This window comes from Salvia miltiorrhiza, chromosome 3 (assembly GCF_028751815.1).
Source record: "Salvia miltiorrhiza cultivar Shanhuang (shh) chromosome 3, IMPLAD_Smil_shh, whole genome shotgun sequence".
NCBI lineage: Eukaryota > Viridiplantae > Streptophyta > Magnoliopsida > Lamiales > Lamiaceae > Salvia > Salvia miltiorrhiza.
In genome coordinates this window covers 45,750,190-45,763,008 of record NC_080389.1, presented here as the reverse complement: position 1 = coordinate 45,763,008, position 12,819 = coordinate 45,750,190, and positions in this window count along the sequence as shown.

Here is a 12,819-nt window from a genome sequence, read left to right as displayed (position 1 = left end):
ACGGAAAAAGGGGGCGGGTCCAGTTTTAGAGAGATAGACTTAGGGCTCAAGAATTCTCTTGTTTTCCTGATGAATTTCCTTGTGTTTTAGGATTGAAAAACAGATTGTGAACTTAGATTTAAGATTTATGTAGTTTGATTGTGCTTTGCTGCGTACTTTAAGTTTGGAAGTAATTATATGTTTTCTGTTTTTCTGTGATGCTGTGTATTCCGATCAGATTCTGATATCTTTTCTAGCAATTTATTTCAGAATGTTTCCTACTTGCGTAATTAGGAATTTGAGTTTTACTATTTTTGATTCTGTATTTACTGTGAATTAAGATTCTAGGGTTCATTTATGCATAATTTAATTTCTAACTTTAACGTAATTGAATTTCTTTTTAATTCTTATATGCTTATGAATTCATGCTTTATATTAGGATTTAGAATTATCTGCAAGTTTATCTTCATTGATGTAATCACGTATTTCTTTTCTTTTTAGATTCTGCTATAGTTTTTATTTTTCAGTTCAATGGAGTTAGGAGCCAGACCCAAACTGTGATTAGAATGTTTAGGATTTCTTTCATTTCTCTTTCTGTGTGTGTAGTACAAGTGTTCACCCTATTTAGCTTTCCTTGAGAATCGACTTGGGTTAGCTTACTACGTTATAACTGATCTCGTTCTTTTGCGAGTCAACTTAGGTGTTTTAAGTTGGAACAGTATACTTGGATGTTTCGCGCAAATCTTTCACTAGTAAACTATAATGATACCATAAGTTTGATGTGATTTATTTGTTGTGCACGTTGTAATAATTGATGAATCATGCATATCGACCTACACGTGAGGGGCGTATTAAAGTCACCCTTTCTGTCCTATATCAATTTGATAATGATCATGTCTCTAATATACTCCATCCGTCCCGCCCAAGATGCTACATATTCCTTTTCGGGCCGTCCCAACAAAGATGCTACATTTCTATATTTGGCAAAAATAAGAAACTTTAAACACTTAATTAACGCTAATTAAATATTTCTTTATTACCTTCTCTCTCCTACTTTATCACTTTATTATCTTCTCTTTCTTACTTTATCACTTTATTACTTTCTCTCTCCTACTTTATCACTTTATTATTACACACTTAAAATATTGATCTACAACTCCTTAAATCCAGTGCCGAAAAGCAAATGTAGCGTCTTGGTCGAGACGAAGGGAGTATAAATTTGAAGTATCATCTTCCCTTATAAGGCAATTTAAGGGGACGATGAGCCTCAATTTTAATATAGTATCAAAGCAGGTTCAAGTTCGTGGTTTGTCTGTTGTGCACGTTCTATTAGCCGATGAGTCATACCAGCCTATACGTGCGGCGGTGTGTTAAAGTTGCTCTTTCTGTCCCACATCGACTTGATAATGATCATATCTCCAATATATAAGTTTGGAGCACCCTCTCCTTTTATAAGGCCTTTTAAGGGGCGATGAGCTCAATTCTAATATATACCATTTCAAATAAAATTAACTCAAATGATAAAATCTATCAATAACCTTGTTATATTTAAATTTTCAATTCATCTTAATATATAATAAATTAATCTATACTATTTTTATTTTTATAAATTAATCCTAAAAATGATTCATCTTAATATATAATAAATTAATCTATACTTTTTTATTTTTGTAAATTAATCCTAAAAAATAAACGCACTAAGAATAAGATAGTAGACTATAGAATACTCATGAAAAATTGACTTGCTGGTTGTTACGTATTAATATATTATGCGATTACGGGCCCGCGTTACAGACATGATGAAAATATAATGAATTTTAGTAATGGAAAATGACTAGTTAAAGTTGGGAAATTTTGGTTAAATAGTTACTCGGGAATAGCATAATGAAGCACATGCTCATGATGGAAACTCCAAAGCATTTTCCCAATCCATCAACACAAACATGTGTGTATGTGTGTGAACTGCCAAATTAACGTACCACCACATAATAATTTACTTATAATTCAGCTGTTGAGAAGAAGATTTTCAAGTTTCTTACAATTTTACAAATTGGGAATTTTCTTCTCTTCAAAATTCGGGGTTTTAAGTTTGTGATGAGGGGAGCTATAGTCCAAAATTTCCGCCATGAAAGTCCACATGAGCACATGAGATCTTCAATTTGTTATATTTTAAGATAATTTTAAAATTATTAATTAAGGTTCACTCTTTTAATTAGGATTTATAATCATTTTTTATATTTACTTAAATTAATAATTAAGGTTAATTAATTTGATATATATAATTTTTTAAAATTTAATAATGAGACACAATAAATTATGATAAAAAGAATCTCATCCGTTGTACGAGGTGTTAAAAATATTACGACCCGAAAGCTTCACATTTTTGGCATCAATTTGCGTCCATAAATAATATTACAATCTTGGCATCAATTTGCGTCCATAAATAATATTACAATCAGAAAGCTTTATATTTTTAGCATCAATTTGCGTCCATAAATTTAAGGGTTAAGATGCATATTGCCCCATGAAGCATGAACTACACCCCCTAGAGCGTTTACCCCCCATACTCGGTCAAGGCGCGTTGACTTTCCTGAACTCCCGAAATAAAGGTGCAGATTGCCCCCCGCATTTAACGGCTGTTAAACGCTGTTAAACTTATTTACTTATTTATTTTGCGGTGGGGCCCACCCCAACCATATGTGCAGGGTTTCTTTGCAAATACAGCTAGATTCCGACGGCTTCGCCGCCTCAACAGATTCCGGCGGCTCTGATTTTTGAACGCGGTGAAATCGCAGCGGGGGAAGTTGATGTGGACGTCAATTCTCACGGGGCGTAGGATCGACGCGCAGACATTTTCCTTGCTATTCATGGTGAAGACCATGACTCTCTCCTCGCCGCAGCAGGAGAATATTCCGTCCATGAAGTTGAGGACTCTGGATAAGCACAATGCCGTCAATTTATCCTCTAAATGACGATCGAGATCCTCGATCACGAGCAACGACTTCTTCGTCGTTTGGAGGAGGAGGTACTTCAAATCGGCGTCGTTTCAGATCCGCATTCATCACCATTGTCTTCATCGTCGCTGGATGCGTGAATAAAGTCGATCTCCACCGTCCGTTTCTCTCCGTTCTGTCGTCTGCGTTGACGAACAATCACACCTCCTTCAGCTTCCACCGCCTCAGCATATTCCGGCGGTTCCGCCGCCTCAGTAGTTCACTGGCATCCCCGTCGCCCCCTTCTCTGGCAGCTCCCCCTAATCGCGGCGACTCGATCTGTTCTCCGCCGCCTTCGCCTTGATGGGCGACGACGATCTAAGTCGGTGGAAGAGAGAGAGAGAGAGAGAACCGCAAAAAAATAAAAATAAATAAATAAATAAGTTTAACGGCGTTTAACAACCATTAAACGCAGGGGGCAATCTATACCCTTTTTTCGGGAGTTTAGGGAGGTCAACGCGCCTTGACCGAGTATGGAGTGGTAAACGCTCTAGGGGGTGTAGTTCAGGGGGCAATCTGCACCTTAACCCTAAATTTAATTTCATAGTGAGAACTCATTGTTTATCGAATTCACGTGACACAATATATTAAAATTTAGGGTTAATTTGCTCTAAATACGTCAACTTTCGCATATTTTGAATTTAGACACCACCTTCAAAACCTTCCTGACAATACCCAACCTTTGGATTCATTTAATTTTTGGCCCGCATTTCTGATTACTTTAAAATTAGTGTGACATGGCAACCGGAAAAGCTTGTGTGGCACAATCGGCCGATGAGTTAAACTACGATGTTTTAGAAGGGTAAAAACGACGTCGTTTTTACTCTAATTTCATCTTCAATTTAAATCAATGCCCTAACCCTTATTTTGACGACCTCTTCTATTTCTTCATAACTTTCGAAAATAGCAGCTGCAAAATGGAAAAAATCATGGCTCGATTTCATTAGGTGAGAACTTGGGGATTTGCGTATGGAAAGAGAGCAATCGTTTGAGATATGTAGATTTCACAACGTCAGCCTTGAGTACCCTGCCAAAGATGAAGGCACTGCGTCGTCGGACTTTAATAGGGGCGGCGGCGGCGATCTCGTCGGAGGTTGCAGAGCGGCGGCGGATCTTGGAGAAAATTAGGGCTTTCGAATTTCTCTTTCGTTTTCCTCAGCAAACTCGCGAGAGGGGAGTAAAGATGGATCGGGGATGGAGATGGCGATCTCTTCACGATTCGCCGGAGAAAGGGTCACCGCGACGGTGGTGGCAGACGGAGTAGGGGGCTCCTGTGCGTGGGTTGACCATGCATGTTTTCACTCCTTGTCCTTTTTTCCACAGCACCCCATGTAATCAATTAAAACACAGCCGTTTTTTAATTACTAATGCCATGTAATGAGTTAAATTTTACAACTCAGAAAAAAAGTGCACACGTCGGATAAGTAGTGCCACGTATTTTGTCGGAAAATGTCGACGGGCCAAAAATTAAAATGGGTGTAAAGATTAAGTATGGTCAGGTAGGTTTTGAAGGTGGTGTCTAAATTCAAAATCAGTTAAAGTTGACGTATTTATAGCAAATTAACCCTAAAATTTATGTAGGTAAACCATAAACATTTAGAAAGAAATGCTGATTTGTTCTAACGTTGGAAACCAAGGTGAGCCTCGTCTTATTCGAGATTATATTAAACGAGCTAAGTTTCAGGAGGCCGTGTTTTACTTCCTTTACAACTAAAACTACAAAATTTATTAATTATCTAACCAACTTATTATTGGTAAACTTCGTAGGATGTCACCACTGACGACAGAGTTTGAAATATTTTAAGATCAACCTATTAAACTTATTGCGTCTCTCTCTCTCTTTCTCTGAGCTTATAGGAACAAACGATTACAAACCCACGAGTCCAAATTACTTGAAAAAAATATTTGTTCAGCTAATTTTCTGTTGTGCTTCAATTTTGTCATAGGTGAGGGTTATCTGTATTTAAAACTTTTTCATGAAGTTCCCAAGGGGACACTAAGCGGTGCGACCTCTTGTGTGTGAACAGTGAGGTCCCGAGTTCAAACCCCCACTGCTCCCCCTCCCCAACTCCCCCAAGTAAATGCAGCCAATAATTTTTAGATTCGTCCAGTTTGTATAAATCCAGAAACATGCTCGGAATGGGCAAGTGATGTTCTGCCACAACGAATTTAAATATTTAATACAACTATTGCAAAAGAATAATAGTAATAAATAAAAAAAACATGGCAAAATCATGTATTCCATGTTTCAATACCTTATAAATTTAGAGTTGGCAAATAGACCGGGTCGGACCAATGCGTTGGACTTTGGAATCCTACCGGGTCTGGTTGGCCGACTTGAATTAGCAAGTTCAGCCTAGATTCATTGGACTTTGGAATCCTACCGAGTCGGGTTAGCCAACCTCAAATTTAATAGGGTTGCAATAGCAAATTCAGCCTAGACCTGGGGGGCGATCGGGCCAAACTTGTCCAATATTTTTTTTCTTTAATTTTTTTTATTAAATGCTAAAAAATAAAATAAATTAAACCACTAATATCAAATCAAATCATCGATTCACAAATATAGTTATAAACAAAAAAATATATAATATTATAAGCCAAACATAATACAATAAATGAAAACTCACGTAATAATCTATATATATATATATATATATATATATATATATATATATATATATATATATATATATATATATATAGGGGAGGGCTAGGGTGAAAACACCCCTTAGTGTATAAAATAGGAATGATTTAAGACCATTGATCTTGATGAATTAATGGCTCAGATTTGTTTTTATTGTGCATCCGGGATTCATAAACATTGTGCATTCAATTCGTACATTTTCATTAGTAAAGGACACAATGGGCATTTAAATTGTAACTTCCGTCTCCTACCCATCAGTTCCAAAATTGATGTCAATTAAATATGGAAAACAAGATTTTCCATATCTGATTACATATATAGTTTAGCAATTAACTTGATTTTTCATTTTGCTTCGGTCTCTCTCTCTCTCTCTCTCTCTCTCTCTCTCTCTCTCTCTCGCCCTCTCTCTCTCTCTCTCTCTCTCTCTCTCTCTCTCTCTCTCTCTCTCTCTCTCATTGCCATTTTGAACTGAGCCCTAGTTGTGCCTGCTCTTCTCGTCTTCCCCGGTCAACCTCATAATAGTGAGATTTACGGCCGCCACCTACAGCGATTCGATACCTCCATTCGAAATCGGGTGTGTGAAGGAATTGTAGATCGTTTGATTTCGTAACTTCCCCGTCGGTATTCGACCTGCAATTCAGAGCAACTAGGATTTTTAAACTCAGGAACTTTGGGTATGGCTGGAACGAAATCTAATCCGCCGGGTGAGTCGAAAATAAACGAGTGTTTTTTAATTTTTTTTTTGTGGTATGAAATAATTTTGTGTTTTGTATGCGATTTAAAATAAAACGGGTTAACCATGAACTTTTCACCTTTTGTTGATAAAGATAGTTAGTGTTTTGTAATAATTCGTCGAAATTGATATGTTTGATACAGAATATGTTTAATATGTAATTTTATTGTGTGTGGCTTAAGTTATTTTCTAGCATGAATTTATATGTAACTTTAGTTGAAATAATTCAAATAATTTATTGTGTGTCGTAATTTACTAATTTGGGTATTCTTTATATGCATCTGGATATTTTTTGCATGAATCACTATTAGATGTTGCGTGAATTCATTGGCCTAAAAAATGCATGTATGAATCTTAGGGTGACTCTAGGTGATATGATCATCCTTGGTGCATTTTCATAGATTGTTATGCGGCTGATGAGCGTGAATTATATTGTAATCTTTAAATGTTTGAGTGCGTGGTTAGTAGATTATGTGATTCGTGTATGAATTGAACATGTGTTTGGTATGTTTGCCATTTAAGTATGTAGTTTTTGGTGGAAAATGGTTACAAGTTTGATGGAATAATAGGTCTGAATCAATCTGATGCTATATATGCATCTTTGCGTATGTGATAAAATTATATCTATGAGGTGTGCATGAAAGATTGTTTATTTATAGTCGTCGTGAAAGCTGTGGTTATGAACGAGCATCAAAAGGCGGCAGTGGCGACGTTGGGATTTGATTATTTGCTCGATATTCCTATTCAGGATCTGCTTGGGAGGCTTAACTACTTTGTCATGGACAATTACAACGCTCGTAGGTCGAAGATTGTTCTTCCGTCTGGGAAGACAATCCCAGTTACTCCTCGTCTAGGTTTTAGTAATTCAGGCAGTGTGGGTACTCTTTCTTTTGTATGGGGGCTTTTAAAGTATAAAGAAAGTTCAATTGTGTGTGTAAATACTAAAATTTATTCAAGTTCGAGGAAATGGTATGAATTGGCGTCACATGTGGTACGTTTGTTACATACAATTGCATGAATATTTGAGATCAGAAGCATGAATTGATCTGCATTTTTTTTATGTAGTGGATTCAGTTACATACAAACTTATAATGATTGAATGCATGCTAAACAGTATCATATTTTGCATCCTAATTTGAATGAAAATCAATCAACAAGAGTCACAATTAGCAGTGAAAGTTTTTTTCCAGAACAAAAAATATCTAAAAACCAAATGTTTAAGATTGAAACGTGAAAAAAAAAATTATTCAATATCAATGAGAAGAATAATGGACAACGCAGTAGTGGTAGTCACTCTTCGTCGCTCTCTTCGTCAACTACCTTCCCACAATGGTACAAATTACAATATCAAGAATGAGATATATGTTAAATGGAAATGAAACATGATATATTTAAAATATAAAGAAGTTAACTACATAAATTCGAGGTTACTATTATAATATATCAGTTCGTGTTGTTCCAGAGGACACGTGAGTATTTAGAAATGATTTATATGCATGCAATCAACTAACTACAGACATATTACTAACTATTAAAAACATGAATTGCTAATTTGAAATGTATGAATTACTGGTTAATCTTATTAAAAAATATAGGTATTCGGAATCCGCGTTAGACTATCAGGAAAAGAATGAGGCATAATTTAATTCGTGAGTCATGCACTAAAATGGCCACAAAATTCACAACGCTAATGAATTACATAATTAGCTGCATTAATTATTCAAGCAATTCCAATTCATGTTGTTCTGAAGGAAAATCTAGACTTTGGGATTAAATTAATGTGATCACCGGTCATGAATCACATATACAAATTGCATGAATTATTTCATATAGACTTGAATCGGATTTAAATAAATTTCGATTCGTGCCGCATGAACGGGTGATTCACGCAATTTAATTTTGATTTGTTCTGTATCAACATGTAATTCATGCAATTTGTCTTTAAGTAAAAAGTATGTCCTGTTAGGCATACATCTGGAAAATAAATAATTAGATATGGATGATAAGAAGAGAGAAATAAGAAGAACAGATACCAGACGACTCTATATACAGCTCCAAAATTATAATATGATGCGTGGCTTCAAACTTATTCTATATTTTGCAGCGATGGAAAAGTGAATTACAGATTGATATGTATTTAACGTGTAGGTTAGGTTGTATTGTGAAAAGATATGTTTTGATATGGAAAGAATTTAATAAGATTATGGTAACTGATTCTAATCAATTAAAATGACCAAAAAATCCCCTAAGATTATTGGCGTCCATTTTTAGGCTGAACTTTAGGATCAAATCAAGCCATAGGATCTAGAAAATTAAAGGGTTGAGATTCGTTCCTATTTTATACAAAAAAATCTGTTTTTATTTTAGCCCACCTCTATATATATATATATATATATATATATATATATATATATATATATATATATATATATATATATATATATATATATATACTCCATAAAAGCACAATTACTTAGGTAAATAGTATGTTATGTTTTCCACCAAAATCACCTTACTATTTTTAGATTTTTTTTTTGTTATTAATTTTGAACACTTCAGATTATATGAATATTTTTTTGTTGTAATTAAAGTATTAGTTAATTTGTTATCTTTTAAATATTTTATAATTGTTAGCCATACAGATAAAATATAAATAAATTGTTCAATAAATATTTATATTGATAATATTTATGATTAAAATGGATTTTAAGATATTTATTTATGTACTCCCTCAGTCCCACGAATCTTGACACATTTTCCTTTTTGGGTCGTCCTACGAATCTTGATACATTTCTAAATAAGGTAAGAATTATTACTTTCTCTCTTCTACTTTATCACTTTTATACTTTATTAACTATACATTTAAAACACTAATCTACAACTCCTTAATTCTCGTGCCGAAACCAAACGTGTCAAGATTCGTGGGACAGATGGAGTATTTATTTATTTATTCTTTCTTGAATATTTAATCAACATATGTTTTACATATGAAATTTCAACAATTATGATTATGGTATCAATTATAATCCCAACAAATTAATTATAACATAATCATAGTACTATAATTTATTGTATTAGTAATTTTAAATTTCTTAAATATTTTATAGGTAATAGTTATATTACTTATATAACTTTTTTTAGTAAATGTATATACTATATTTAGTAAATGTAGGTATTAGAAATGTAACAAATGATGATGATAATGGTGGTTATGCATCTATCGATCTCTTTGAGTATATATTGTTTAGATCATTAATCATCTGAAGTTTCAATAAGAGATATCATTTCAAAAACTTACATGTCCTATTTTAACAACATCCACGATTAGGGTTAGGAATCGGGTTGGGATCGAGTACCCTACCCGAAAAAATCGGGTACCCGACCCCGAATAAGGCTGAGGAAAGATACTCGATCCCAAACCCGAATTCTTAATCGGGTACCCTAATACCCGACTTGAGTACCCGAGTCGGGTATTCGGGTACCCTAAATTACCCGGTCAAAGTCAAATTACCCTAAATAGCAATTTTCAAAGTCAAATTGTAAATTCGGGTTAATCGGGTATTAGGGTACCCGAATTACCCGATTTGGCTTAATAGGTATTCGGGCACCCTAATACCCGATTTTGTTAAAAAAAATTCAAAAATATAGCCTCTATTTTTAAAAAATAAATAAAAAATATACCCTTAATAGGGTATTCGGGTACCCTAATACCCGATTTTAGACTTTAGTTTTAGTTTTAAGTTTTATATTAAATTTAATTAAATAATTTAAAATATATTCAATAAATAATTCAGGTATTTCGGGTATACCCGATACCCTATTTTTTCATACTCTAAATACCCAATCCCGATTCCAATCCCGAATTTTTCGGGTATAGGGTACCCGATACTCGATTTTTTCAGGTCGGGTAATCGGGTACCCTATACCCGATCCCGAACTTCCCAGCCCTATCCACGATAATTTTTATTTGAAAGAATGGACAATAATTGTCCTTACCTATATATTGTACTCCCTTCGTTTCACAAAAATATGAACACTTGTAAGTAGAGGTGTCAAACGGGCCGGGTCGGGCTAGCCCAGCCCAGTCCACTGGACTTTCGAATTATACTGGGTCGGGCCGGGCCGGCCCGAAATATGATCGGGCCTCAAAATAGCAAGCCCAACCCAATCCCTATCGGGCCACCGGGCAGTTGGGCCAAACCAGCCCAATAATTTTTTTTCTTAAATTCTATTTTTTTTGCTATAAAAAAGATAAATAAATAAATAAATCTACTAACATGTAACATCAAATCATCAATTCACAAATATAATTAAAGATCAAATAAATTTTTTAAATCATACTATTGTATGTCAAAACAGAACAAAAATAAATGAAAATCCTATATATAATTAATTTATACCAAGTATTTAATTCAAGATATAATATTTTTTATTTTTAATTCAGAAGCTAAAATTTCTCAATTAATGAGCTAACATAAGAGTGAAATATGAACATGAATCTATTTTTAATTCTTTTTTATTTTAAACTTTAAAATATATAATTATATAAGTAAATATTATAAATTAATAATTAAAAAAATCGGGCGGGCCAAAAAGCCCAAAAACTCCGGGCTTTTTAGACCCGAAGTCTAGTCGGCCCAGCGGGCCGTCTGGGCGGGCTTTTTAGGCCCGATTTTTTTCGGGCCTATATTTTATCGAGCCCAACCAACCCTAAATTCGGGTGGGTTGGGCCGGCCTATCGGGCCGAGCCAATTTTGACTGCTCTACTTATAAGCTCCTTTAAAGTGTTTAGCTCTTAAACAGTTTATATACTCTATAAATAAGCTCCAAGAGCTTATAAACTCCCCAAAAAAAGTTTCTCTGTCCCAACTTAATTTTTTTACAATCTAATATGCAACAATTATTTTATAAATAATATTAAAAATGATTCCCAAGCCATTGTTCACAGAAAAGAGATACAAATGAATGATGCGCTTGCACAAGGTGATGGGGCACTCATCATGCAGCTGGCAAATGAACAAGATCAAGCTCAAGATAATGCAAATGCCTCTCAAATTGATCTTCACCATGTGCTCTTGAACCTAGATCACCAAAGATTAATTGCAAGGTTCAAAGATACACTAGATGTCATTGCACTAGAAATGCTGCTAGAAATTGGAGGGATAAGCATCAGGTTTAGATTGGGCTCTTCTACTACCCCAAGAAGGGCTGCACGTGTTATGGAAGCGATGGTTGAACTAACAAATGGTCAATATCACAATAATGCATTCGGATCAGACCTACCGACTGAATAAAGACGGAACTTTGTGGTTGAAATCTCTTTTATATAAAGTTGTAGTTCTAAACATACTAGTTAATTTGTAGTTTGCAGCCTTTATAACTATACTAGTTTTGCTCACGTGTGATGCACGGTAATATTTATTTAACTAAATTATTTATAAGTATAAGAAACATATACTTTTTAAAGTTGAATATCCTTTTATTTTATACAACTATAATAAAATTAGTAATATTTAAGAAAATTTAAACTTATATATGATAAATTTCACTAATACTATAATTGTTGAAATATAGGTGACTTTTTATAGTTGTATGTGAGTCGAATCAATGATCGATATCTTAATTAACAACATATTTATATCAACGATCATTATTAGCTTTATTTAAAATTTCCATCAAAATATTCATTTATTTTTTATTTTAGGTTTCTATTAAGAAAGAAAGATTTTCTAAAACTTTTTTAGGCATATTAGCAAATAAAAGTTTACAACTCATAATTTTTTTAAAATACTTCATTCGTCCCAATTATATAGATTGATTGAATTATGCACAAGGATTTAAAAAATCATTGAAAAAAAATTATACAAGTAACTTCCTAATATGCCTATATTTATTATTTGACAATACATTAAAGTTGAAGTTAATCAAAGAATTAAACAAAGATATATTTGTAAATAATTTTAAAATGCACTATATAAATCGACCTATATTTTGGGATATCTGAAAAAGAAAAATGAGTATGTGACGAGCTCGTTTTTCATGTTCTTTTTGTGTGTCTTTTAGGTCTAGATCGAGTCTTCTTTTTATTTGTTTGGTGTCTTTTGTGTTTGGGAGGACACATTTTGGGCATAAGGATAGGTGGACGAGATCTTGGGCACAACATAGTGCATTCCACAAACTGCTGAAATAGAAATTTTATTAAAAAGAAGAAAAAGAGTGCAAAAAACCTTGAGAGCACAGGCGCCAACAAGGAAGGAGCAAAGGAGCTCCAAAGAAAACAAAAAACCAAAAAACAAACTAACGGTCAACCCGAACAACAACCCACACAAGAGAAGTCCTAGCCAGACATGGCTGAACTCCCAACAACGAGAACAAGAACAGCGCGGGACCCAGCCCACGCAGGACCGGGCAGAAAGGTCACCAACTGCCCGCCCACGCCATCACAGAGCAGCACGACTAACCCGAGCAAC